The following is a 12,799-nucleotide window of genomic DNA, read 5'->3' as shown; positions in this document are numbered from 1 at the left end:
CTATTGTGGTCTACCCATTTTCTTGATAAATTTTTCTAGCTCATGTACATATCTCATAAATGGATCCATTGTGTCATCTGACCCATACACAAACTCTCCTCGAATTTCAGCTAGCAAACTCCTTTTAGAAACACCTGTCTGTGTCAGCATATCAAATGACTCATGCAAATGTGCTAATTTATTTATCTGATAACTCATTCATACTACTATGTCTTTTCCTGTAACTTGTTCCATTCAGGAATTTACTTTTAATCCTAGCTTGTTTGGTCTCTGACCAGAATTTGCTTTAGTAATCTTTTCAAGATTTGCATGACATGTTTACACAGAAATTTTGCCTTTTCCAATGCAATATTTACCTTTATAAATATTTTTCAAGGACATTGTTTTTCATACAACCACTCATACAGAGTACAAAATTTTATCTACAATGTTGCAAGAAATGAATGGGTCATAAATTATTATCAACCAAAAGGTTTTTCACTGGAAAATTAGTGTGTGCTACAGAGGAATTATTGAATAGGCTTTTAGAATGCATTACTTAGCTCTTCAAATTTCTGAGTTAATACACAAACACTGTTTTCTATCTTTGATACAGTATTTGCACATAACACTTCATTTGAGGTTGCAGTGTTCCTAACTATTTTGACTTTTCATCAGTTTTAGTATTAACAATTTTTTACTATGTTTCAATATTCAATTTTACACTAATGATACAAGTCTTCAATTTTTTGTCCGTATTTTTTATTTTGGCATAAACATTTTCAAAAAGAATAGTATTTTTCTCCCTATCAGTAACTAACTGAATTTATATTTGTTTACTTTCACTACTCAGGACGGTGCTTGCTACCAATGTGTCCCAAGAAGCCAAAAACAAAAATCCGAGTTTTCAGGGGTGGGGGGTCTTATCTTGGGTGCTATTGATCACTGAAGTAAGTAGTCAAGTATTTTGGAGAGCTCTTGGCCTAACGATCATTTGTATACCTCTTAGAAGGATGGGAATACTGTAGCTATCCTACAGTACAGGGTAAAAATTTAAATGAATGTAGACTTAAGTGATAACTGAAAATTTGTACCAGGCCACTGTGGCAGGGTGTATTAGTGGTTAGCAAATCTGCGTAGTGATTAGGAGACATGGGTTCTAATACTGGTCTTTGTACAAATTTTCTTTTGTTGCTTCACTCTACATATAGACATCATAGATGTTTCAGGCTTGAAAATGTCTCTGGAACCATATATTATCAACTGGTCAAAACTTAAACATTACACACTTCCTCCATTCTTTTTTTTTTTTTTTTTTTTTTTTTTTAGAAAACATTGAAATTTTTTTGATTTAATTACCCATTACCAATATTCAGATGTTCAGAATTGCAGTACTTATGCAAAAAACCAGTTTTGAGCCGCTTTTTCATTGTGGACTTCAATTATTTAAAGAATTAATCAGAGAAAATGGCTTTAATTTTAACTGCACATCCTCTATACATTCATCTAGAAATGCCATTTTCCCATTTACAAAAATCTTTATTAGCTAACAAGATATGCCCAAAAACCATGATTTTTGGGTATTAAAAGCACCAGTTCTTGGGATATCACTCCTATAATTTTTATTCATGAAAAATCATCAGAATGTTTACATGATCTTAAGATGATGATCTTGGGGACCCTCAAAACTTTATTCAGTATCATTGTCCATTACCAAAAACCAGTGGTTATAAGTTGCCATATTTATGCATATCAGATATGCGGATAATATCCACTTGAGGTGTAAATGTAGTTTTAACTGATGTAGTGAACACATGGAAAGTTATTGAAGGTTGTGGAAAGGCTTCGAAGGTTACCAAACTATATTTCTAATTGTAAGAACAAAGATAATCAATTTTTGGCAATAAAATGTAATTTGATCAATAAAAAATCTATTCACCAAGTGGCAGCAGGAGAACACACATAAAAAAGGTTTTACGTATCGAAGTTTTTGGAGCCAGTGGCTTCTTCTTCCACCTGATGGTTTGAAGGGGAGGAAGAGGGGAAAAGGAAGAGGACTGGAGAGGTTTAGGAAAAGAGGTAGATTTTGGAAAAATCATCCAGAATCCCAGATCAGGGGAGACTTACTGGACATAATGAGAAGGAAAGACTGGTTGTCTTTTTTAAGAAGGGGAGAGTGCTTTAGATGAGAGGTAGAGAACACTGCACTCTGGTGACTGGTTCTTATGATTAGTAGTCATTATTAGTCTATGAGGCAGGAAGGGAAACACCACTGTTGAGGTAGTTTAGAAGAGGGTGGCATAGCTTTATGAGATGAAGTTTGGTTTGTTGATGCAGTTTGAAGTTGGCCTGATGGATGATACAATCCAAGGAAACATGAAGGGAAGATAACTGCAGAATTTGGTAGAAGGGGAGAAGTCTGATAAGAGTGGAAATTGACAGATGATGCATGCAGGTTACATATTAGTCAGGTAAGTGCAAGAGATTGCTGTATTGAAACTGTAAAAGAACCTGGTGTAGAGTAGGATTACATCCATAATCAAGGAGTTCCAGTGTTAGCCCTTTTGGAATAATTCCAAGGAACAAGCAGGTTTCATGAAACAGAATGTGGGACCGTAGTTTTGATTGTGCTAAAACATGTTTTCAAAAAGAATGAATGTAATATCTGTTGGTATTCATTATAGCAAGAGACATTGGTTTGAAGTGTTATAAGTGGTGGGAGTGGCAAAAAAAGAGAAGCAGAGGGTGGAAAAAGACAGAAAAATGGAAAAAATTGAGGAAAAGATTCGGAAAAAATCAGAAAAAATTGTACAAAAATCATGGGAACAAACAATGGTTAACAAGAGGTAATGAGTGCCTGAGAATTTCTCGCCAGAAAAGTAGTCTATAAGACACAAAAAGTGATTGGAAAAGATAAAATCTATGGGGTAAGTTATGAAAAGAGACAAAATTTTAAAAACTGGGCAAACAGAAAGAGATAATCATAGGAGAAAATGTAAACTACTTTGCTTGGCGAATAATGTAATGTAGGACATGACAGTAATAATCAATCAGAGCAGTTTGGCAAAAAACAAACACACAAAAAATGTGAAAGAATTATTTATAAACAAGGTAAGTGGAAGATGGGAAAGAAAATAGCTCTCAAATTTGCGAATAAATCAGCAAAAGATGATTGGGAGAAGGCCATGCAGTTTAGTGAACTGTAAACAAATTGTTATATTTAAATTCGTAAATAACAATGATGTATGTGCACAGAAATAAGTACTAGAAAACATGTAGGTGCAAAGTGTTGATTTATCTGGGTGGTACAGATAATTAAACGATCAGACTAGCACATAAGATAGAAAACAGATGACAGTTTGCATGAGACAGACAACAACGAAGATTGACAAGAGGGATCATAAGAAGGAATGATGACCACATGGGCTGTTATAACAATGAAAATAACCAATTTTTGACAATATAATGTAATTGGATAGATAAAGGCCTACTCACTAAGCTGCAGGAGGAGAACATACGTAGAGCTTGGAAAAGTCACCCAGACTTTACCATAACCTCCCCAGTCCTTTTACTTCTCCCCTTTTCCTTCCCCTTCAACTCTTCTGCTGGAAGGAGCCACTGCCTCCAAAAGCTTGAATATGTAAAACTTTTTTTTTTTTTTTTCTTTTTTTTTTTCTTTTTTTTTTTTTTTTTTTTTTTTTTTTTTTTTTTTTTTTTTTTTTTTTTTTTTTCTTTTTTTTTCGTGTGATCTGCTGCAGCTTGGTGAGTAAATTTTTCACCTGTCAGATTACATTGTGGTTGCAATTAGTATTTTTTTCAGCAATGAAACTTTATGATGCGCTGTCTCTGTATTTTGGGCACTTCATGCCTGTATAGATATACTCAAAGTGGTACTGCAGTGACCAAAAATGGACTAAGAAAGGTCTTAATATTTCTAAAAGAAATGACAGCCAAAATTTATGTAAAAATAGAAAGTCTGGAAACTTAATAAAATTATATCTAATAACATTTTTACTCTTTTAAGGTACAAATCATGAGCTGGGAATCTGCAATGTACTCTTTTAATGTGAAAGATATCCAGAAAAAATGTAAATCAAACAATTTTCTGTCAGCCTTATATTATGTGTACTTATTTGTTATTTATGTATGTAAAAGTATATAAATAAACTGTCAAAACTTTACTGATCCATAGATTTTGTTTCATATAAGCAGCACACCTGAATGCAGCAGGGAAAATAAGAGAACCAATAGAAAAATGCTCCCATTGGAGCACAAAAAAAAGAAAAATCAAATAAGTTCCTCTTTAAATAACTCTGACAGAAAGGGTAGCTAGCTGCCTCCATCCTCATTCTGCCTTCCTCACAAAATTTTGGCACTTGAAGATATACATGCTTATTTCTGCTGAAAGAGAGTTGCAGGGAGATAATGATGGTAGAAGCAAGAGAAGACAGTGTTAGTGGCACAGAAAGAGAGAGCAGAAAGTGATGGTGAAGAGAGAAAGTGGCATTGAAAGAAAAACAGAGGTGGACGAAGACAGTAGCAGTAGCAGCCAAAGAGGGAGGAGATATTTGTGATCAGTGAGAGGCAGTGACAGTAAAAGAGAGAGAGATAGGAGCAGTGGGACTGAAAGAGAGAGAAGATGGTGTAAATTAAAAATACAGGTAAGTAGAGACCATACGAAGGCTGGAGTGGAGGGGGGGGGTCTGTATGCTCCTGGGCCAACAAACTTTAATATATAGGTACAGGGGATATGATATTTACACACCAATATTTTTGATGAGGGTCATTTAAAGAGGAACATATTTGCCTTTTTTTTTCTCTGACAGGAGCATTTCTCCACTGGTTTATCTTTTCTCCCAGATTATTGCTATTACTTGACAATTTTTTCATGCACTGAACAAGTGTTTCAGTAGCTTTATTGTTGATGAACAGATATAAGTGGATGATTTGTCATTGGTGATATTTTTTGTACTAATTCAACCATTACTTCTTCTCATTTTATTTTTTTGTCTAACTCTCCCATGTACAAAAAATAGTTGCTCCCTCTACTTCTGATTCTATTTTTGGTTTTCTTATGATCATTGTTACTCACTTCATGTACAAAGTGATGAAAAGTAAAGTAATTCGAAGCACTGAAGTATTTAAAATTTTGTAACTATACTTTTTTCATGTGCTGCAATCCTTTTGTTGTTGTTTGCTTAGGTGACAAGTACTTCACTAGTTTCACATTTTCCAGTCTGATTAACATTACTGTAATATTTGATACTGTTCCTGCAACATTTTTCTTCAGTCAATGCATATGTTTACTCTGAATCCCAGCTGATGCAATCACATTCTGACTCATTCTTTTCTAATGGGATGAACACAATAAAAACAAACAAACACCACCCAAACAGGCCTTGAGGGCCAAATGGTGCTAACCAGTCGCCATGTCATCCTGAGCCCTTAGGCTTCACTGGATGGGCACTTGGTCAGCACACCACTCTCCCAGCCATTGTCAGTAGCTCCTCAAATGGCCTCACAAGGGCTGAGTGCACCCCACTTGATTTACAAATATTCAGCAAACCTCACTAAAAAATTCTCAGCACCTTGAGAACACAAAAGAGAATGTAATACATGAAGTATGTTATAATAATTCTAAAATCTTGTAAAAATTGTTTGCTGCTTATCTTTTTCCCCTCTTTCCAGTTTACCTGGTGTTTCTCATTGCTACAGTATGTCTTGAGATATATTTCAAGCTTAAAGAGGAGAAATCCAAGATTGTGTTTTCAGCTTTGCTTTAGTGTTAAAAATGAATTGTTGCAAAACCTTTTCTCATAATTATTTGTTCCTTTAATGATTTATTTTGAACAACATATCATAACACACAGAATCTTGAATTACAAAACTTTTCATTGAAAATATCTGTCTTAGCACAACAACAACTTACAACACACTCTCTTTTACAACTACTCACAACTTCTGAAAGTGCACTAAAAAGATCAGCATTGTATTTAGCCATACAAAGATGTTGTTTGATAATGAGATTCATGTATATAAACAAAGATAGTTTTGTGTTTAATTTGTGATTTTTATTTGATTATTATAACTGACATTACTAATACTATAAGTGATCATAATTACTGCAGAAATAATAATAGTAATAATAATAATAATAATAATAATCAAACAATGGAAAGTCTGAATTGGAATTTCAGCAACTATGAAAAGGATAGATTTCTAGTCGTCATAAAGGTGACATATCGAGTTGCAGACTGGCATTATGAAAAGACTGTTACACACTGAGCTTTTGGCCAAAGCCTTCTTCAGAAAAGAAAGGAACATATACACACACACTGACACAAGCAGACACACCTCATGCTCACATGACTGCTACCTCAGCCACTCTGGCTAGACTATAACTGTTGTGTTGAATGAAAGCAGCAATCTGGAGTGGGGCAGGGAAGGGGGAGGGATAGCAGAGTAGGGGTAGGGAGAGAGAAGAGCAGTGTCTAGCAGAGCATGGAAGAGATAGGAGATGGCAAGACAGGACTGCCAGGTGAAACTATGGAGAGGGGAGCGAAGGAAGAGGTAGCAGAAAAGAAGTGGAACAGAGGGGAAAAGACTGGTGGCTGCATTGGCAGAGAGTGTCACACAATGAGGGTGAGGAGATGTGAATTGGGATCATGTGAAAGGACAGAGGGTCAGAAACTGTTGGGTGGAGATTTTGGGGACAGCAGGTTATCATAGGTTGAGGCTGGAATAATTTCAGGAGCAGAGAATATATTGTAAGGATAACTCCCATCTGTGCAGTTCAGAAAAGCTGGTGGTGGAGAGGAGTATCCAGATGGTCCAGGTTGTGAAGCAGCCATTGAAATCAAGCATACTATGTTCAGGTGCCTATTGTGCTACAGGGTGGTCCACTTTGTTCTCAGCCATAGTTTGGTGGTGTCCGTTCATTATGATGGACAGCTGGTTGGTAGTCATACCAACATAACAATCTGTGCAGTGATTGCAGCAGAGATGGTATATGACATGGCTGCTTTTACGGGTGGCTCAGTCTCTGATGTTGTAGGATAAGCCTGTGACAGGACTGGAATAGGAAGTGATGGGTGGGTGGATTGATCAGCACTTGCACGTGGGTCTTCCATAGCGATATAATCCCTGTGTCAAGGGCCTGGAGCTGGCAGTGGCGTAGGGATGGACTAGGATGCTGTGGGGTTTGGGTGGCTGACAGAATGCTAATTTAGGAGGGGTGAGAAGGATCTTGAGTGGTATGTCCTTCATTACAGAGCATGATGAAAGATAATCAAATCTCTGATGAAGAATGTCGTTCAGTTTTTCCAGTCCAGGGTGATATTATAGTGACAAATCAGGTGCACTTTGTACCTGGTTTTTAAGGGTAGTGGAAAGACTCCCATAAGTCCAACCCCTCATCCAAGTCGTGGGAGATGGGCAACGGCACAAAGTAGGGGCTGCCTATAGGGGCGATGTACAGCGGGGACTTCGTGTGCCCCAGGACCGCTACGGTAGCTGAGAAGGCCCTATGGGAACCCTGAAACGTGACGGCTAACGGGGCTCTGGTGAAGCTGCGATAGGCCTAGCAAGCCAGTAGTGGATTAATCAACTGCTTTTAAAATGGGAACATGCCTCGGATCACGGAACGGATTTAAAGGAAACCGACCAAGCAATGGAAAAGGGTTACGAGATGGTTTACGACTGGGCACCTTAAATGTAAGGACTCTAACTGGGAGGTTAGAAGAAATTGTAGAAATGATGGAAAGGAGGAAATTGGACATATTGGGACTTGCTGAGACTAGGTGGAGAGGAGTTGGTGAAAAACCACTAAGTAAAGGATGTAAACTGTACTGGATAGGGAATGAGAGGGGAAGAAATGGAGTGGCAATAGTGGTCAGAGAGGGTCTGCAGGAGGAGGTGGAAGGTATCAATGATCGAATGATAAAAGCCAGAGTACGGGTGAAAGGAAAAAGCATTGAAATTATCCAAGAATATGCCCCACAGGTGGGGTGTACTAAAAAGGAGGAGGAGGAATTTGAAGATGACATGCAAAAGCAGCTAAATGGAGGAAATCAGATTATAATAGGGGACCTCAATGCACATGTTGGCACAGACAGGAAAGGATTCGAGGAGATAATGGGACCAGAGGGCTGGGGGAACTGAAATAGAGAAGGAAAATTGTTGCTGGAATTCTGCAAGAGGAATGGGCTGGTGATCGCAAATTCCTGGTACAAGAAGAGGAGTAGTCACAAAATAACTTGGTACAGTGGGGACTGGTCCCAAACTTCAGTAGTAGACTATGTACTAGTGGATAGGCAGATGATGAGCAGCCTCACAGATGTTAAGGTCATTCCATCTGAGGCCTTAGACAGTGACCATCGGCTGTTGGTAGCCATCCTGAGAGAGAAAAAAGATAGGAGGGCAACAGATATACAGGAGAAAAGGTTGAAGACATGGATGCTGAAAGAGGATGAACGGAGGACCCAGTACCAGACACTGATCAGGAAGAAGCTGCCAAAGGAAGATCAGAGAACAGTGGAAGAAGAATGGGGAGATTTTAAGAGGGCTCTAGTTGAGGCAGCTGAGACTGTGTGCGGAAGAACTAGCACAAAGAGGGGAAGTAGGGAAACCCCATGGTGGAACAACATATGTAAAGAGGCAGTACTTCGAAAGAACAAAGCCTTCAGAGAATGGTTCCAGACCCGAACAGAGGAAGCTAGGGTAAAATATAAGGAAAGCAAGAAAGCGGCACAGACCATAGTAAGGGCGGAGAAGAAGAAGTGGATGGAAAAATGGACAAGAATGTTAGAAGAGGACAGTGAAGGGAACAAAAAAGTACTTTACACCATGGTAAGAAATAAGAGGAACGACAGAAGCGAGTGCCTGAGGATCATGGATAATAATGGAAGAGTTGTGGAGGAAATGCATGAGCTCAAAGAGATTTGGAAGGCGTACCTTTAAGATCTGTTGAATGCCGCCAAGCGGGTAACTAACAGCGATGGAGAGCCTAAGGCAGCAGATGATTATAATAGTGGGGAAATTGATGATCTAACTTGGAATGAAGTGGAAGAAGCCATAAAGAGGATGAAAGGGGGCAAGGCACCAGGTTGGGACGAAGTAACAGTGGATATGATACGAGCAGCAGGAGAAGTAGGAACCCAGTGGCTATACAGAGTGCTGAGGGTGGTGTGGAAGGAGAACAGAATTCCTGAGGATTGGAAGAAAGGAATTATAGTCCCAATCTTCAAGAAAGGGGATAAAAGGAGATGTGAGAACTACAGAGGAATCACCCTGCTATGCCACTGTGGAAAAATCTATGAAAAGATCCTGGAGAAGAGAATAAGAAGCAGTATTGAAAGTAGACTGCAAGAGGAGCAGTACGGTTTCAGACCGGGAAGATCAACAACGGACCTCATATTTGCGGTAAGGCAACTGCAGGAAAGGCACTATGAGTACGGGAAGGACTTAATCATGGCCTTTTTGGATATTGAGAAGGCGTATGACAGTATCTGTAGGGACAAGCTCTGGGATGTGCTGAACGCAAAAGGGATAGATGAAGAGATAACACGAAAAGTCAGAAAAATGTATGAGGGAAGTGAGAGTTGTGTGAAAGTGGGGAGGGAACGTACTGCATGGTTCAAGCTGGAAAATGGGCTGCGACAGGGAAGTGCACTTTCGCCTTTATTGTTTATTATTGTTATGGATGAAATCCTGCAGCAAGTATCAGATGCAATTGGAGATCATAAAATGAAAGCAGTGCTTTTTGCCGATGACCTGATGTTATGGGGAAATTGCGAGAAGGAGGTGCAAGAGCAGTTAGATGCATGGGAGGCAACGGCAGCACAATATGGAATGCATTTCTCTGCAAAGAAAAGTGAAATAATCGTCACAACAAGGAAGAAGAATAGGCCAAATGTGGATATAACTTGTGGAGGGGAAAAACTACAAGTGGTAGAGAACTTCAAGTACCTGGGAAGCATGATTGAAAGTAAGGGGGGGAAACGCAATGGAAATAAATGAAAGGTGCAGAAAAGCAGGGCAGTTCTACAAATGCATTAGGGGGCTTATTTGGAGCAAGGAGGTGCCACAGAAATCCAAGGGAATTATATACCGAACCTACTTTGTCCCCATATTGACATACGGAAGTGAGACATGGGTAATGCACAAAAGCGACAAAAGTAGAATACAGGCTAGTGAAATGAAGTTCCAGAGGAGCAGGTTGGGTGTAACAAGACGAGACAGATTGCGAAATGTGTATGTGAGGGAAAGACTAAAGGAGGAACCAGTACAGGACAGGATAGAAAAATCAAGACTGCAGTGGTATGGACACATGAAGAGAATGGATGAGGGAAGAATTCCAAAGAGGATGTTTGATCTGCAACTGGAGGGGAAGAGGCCCAGAGGAAGACCAAGAGATAGATGGGTGAAGGGACTGAAGGAATGTGTGATGAGAAGAGGAGAGAACTGGACGAAGGTGGAAGAGGGGGAATGGTGGAAAGACAGAACACGATGGAGAGGCTTGTGTTCCCGACAGACCCAGCCAGTGGCTGGAAACTGTCCAAGATGATGATGATGATGATGAAAGACTGGGGAAATTTGGGGTACAGCAGGACAAATCTGTTTGTGAACTAGGTCTGGGGGTAGTGCCTCAATGTGAAGGCCTTTGTGAGACCCATCTCTACCCCTTTCTGGGTTCTTACTTTCATTCAATGCAACACTTGCAGTCTGGCCACAGCAGCCAGAGATAGTTGTCATTTCTGCATGAGGTGTACCTGGTTGTGCGAATATATATGTGTGTGTGGTTATCAAAATTATAAAATATGTTCAAGAAGCTTTTAATATTAAGATCCTTTATACAAAACACCTTTTATATATACATTTGAACATAAACAATTATATTTTATAATCTGTTTGAATGAAAATGAAAATCAGAAGTTAATGGTGTGTGAAAAATGTTATTAGTTTGGTGGTGACTTTATCGTGTGTATCATATAGTGTACTAGAAGTGGGCGACTGATCAGTTCCATTAAAAGCTGCTGACCTGGCACTGCTCAATTTAACATCATGGTCACCAGACTTGTGATTTTTGCTTGTAGTGTTATATCAAGGGTAGTGTTTATGATCCACCTCCACCGTGGAACCTCGAAGACTTGCTACACGTGCTGGGTTGGGTATGGGGAGAAGTGGGCTACTGATTAGATATGTGCTATATGACAGAGGATGACACATAGAACATTTACAAATACTGTAAGAAAAATCTTTGAGAGTATTCTTTCACATACTGAGTTTCTTGTTACATTGTTCTTATCCATTCAACTGTACTAATTCCTTGAAATATTTCATAGACTTTATGAGTACACTGTATATGAGATGACACAGCAATGTTTGTTAATGCTACAAATAGAAGTACAAATTTTTTAAAACTGAAATAGTCTGAGAAAAAAATTGTTGTGTTACTTATTGAATACCCCTTGTATGCAATGAAGTAAGACTGCATTTTTACCTTGCAGATAAGTTTTTATCAAAAATGAATGGAAAGATAGTTTCATTTATATGTGAATTAACATCTGTAGTTAAGGAACATCTGAAGAGTAATACTGGAAATACAGTAGTTTCTGAAGCTATGCATTTTCTAAAATTTAAGATTTTAGTCACAATAATTCCAGACTACCTGAAATACAAACACCTAAGCAGCACCGCCCAGAACCATCAATCTATGACAGAATGGAATAAGCTTTTCTTCATGAGCTAATTCATGCAATACGAAGAGACATGGCAAGAACTAGTGAGTGACTTTTGGATGTTTTCTGTCAACTGAGAGGCAGCATGCCTTGAGATGATGGGGATAAAGACAACAACTTCACTCACAGGAGCATTCAGAACAAACTTGTCCACTGCTTTGAATGACAGGAGCAAAACTTTTCAAGGTAGAGAAAGGAGATTGACAAGCTGATTACCTCTTTGCAAGAAGCAGAAAGGAGATTGAAAAGTCTATTCCTGATGTGTTATACACAGTGGTCAATGTCAGTGAACAACTACTGATCTCAAATGAAGGACCTGACCATCAAAGAGGAGGGAATTTTCTTGTCATCTGCAGAAATTTACCTATGGAGGGTATCATTGGTAACAATGAAGTGGCTGCCCATATCCATCTTTGTGAAAAAGCTGAGGAAATACAACTGAAACTCCCAGGATACTGTGCAAAACCACTAGCTTGCAATCAGAAAAAGAAAAGTTACAAGCTATCAGGATCCTCATCACTGACAAGATTATGTTGGTCCTGCCTGCCAACAATGGAAATGTGACCATTGTAATGAAGACTGAAGATTCTGAGCATAAGATGTGGGAACTATTATGTCTGATGACATACTGAAAGCTAAGCAAAGATTAGACATAGCAGACCACATGACATATGAATAGCTTAACCGAGGTGTTTTTTTTCCTCTCTCAGTGGACACACAGAGAAACTGAGGAACACATAACTCCTACCGTATCAGTTATATGGATTATAAAAAATCCATAAAAATGATGTATGGTACCATTAAGACTAATCATAAGTGCTCCTGGCTGATTGTCATATAAACTGGCAAAACACTTGGTTTCTCTGATTTAGTCACATGTGGGAAAGACCAACACATACATAAAGGGCTGGAGACATTTCATTGAGAAGCTTAAGAAAGTATAAACTTTGACCAGTTGACATCTTGGTCAGCTTTAATGTTTTTTCGGTCTTTACAAAAGGGGCATTCAGTGATTCTCTGGAGCACGTAAGTTGCATACTCCCACATGACATCAAATGTGAGTGAATTCCTAAGGGACCAAA

The 12,799-nt window shown here is 38.7% G+C and overlaps 1 protein-coding gene across 1 annotated transcript in view; it reads left to right on the top strand.

Annotated features, from left to right (window-relative positions):
- Nucleotides 1-12,799, top strand: part of LOC124793088 (cGMP-dependent protein kinase, isozyme 1-like) — a 405,887-nt gene that overhangs the window by 208,884 nt on the left and 184,204 nt on the right. The gene's annotated exons all lie outside the window — the stretch shown is intronic.

The sequence above is a fragment of the Schistocerca piceifrons genome, chromosome 1 (genome assembly GCF_021461385.2).
Source record: "Schistocerca piceifrons isolate TAMUIC-IGC-003096 chromosome 1, iqSchPice1.1, whole genome shotgun sequence".
NCBI classification, from domain to species: Eukaryota; Metazoa; Arthropoda; class Insecta; order Orthoptera; family Acrididae; genus Schistocerca; species Schistocerca piceifrons.
This window is presented reverse-complemented; position numbering and strand designations above follow the sequence as displayed.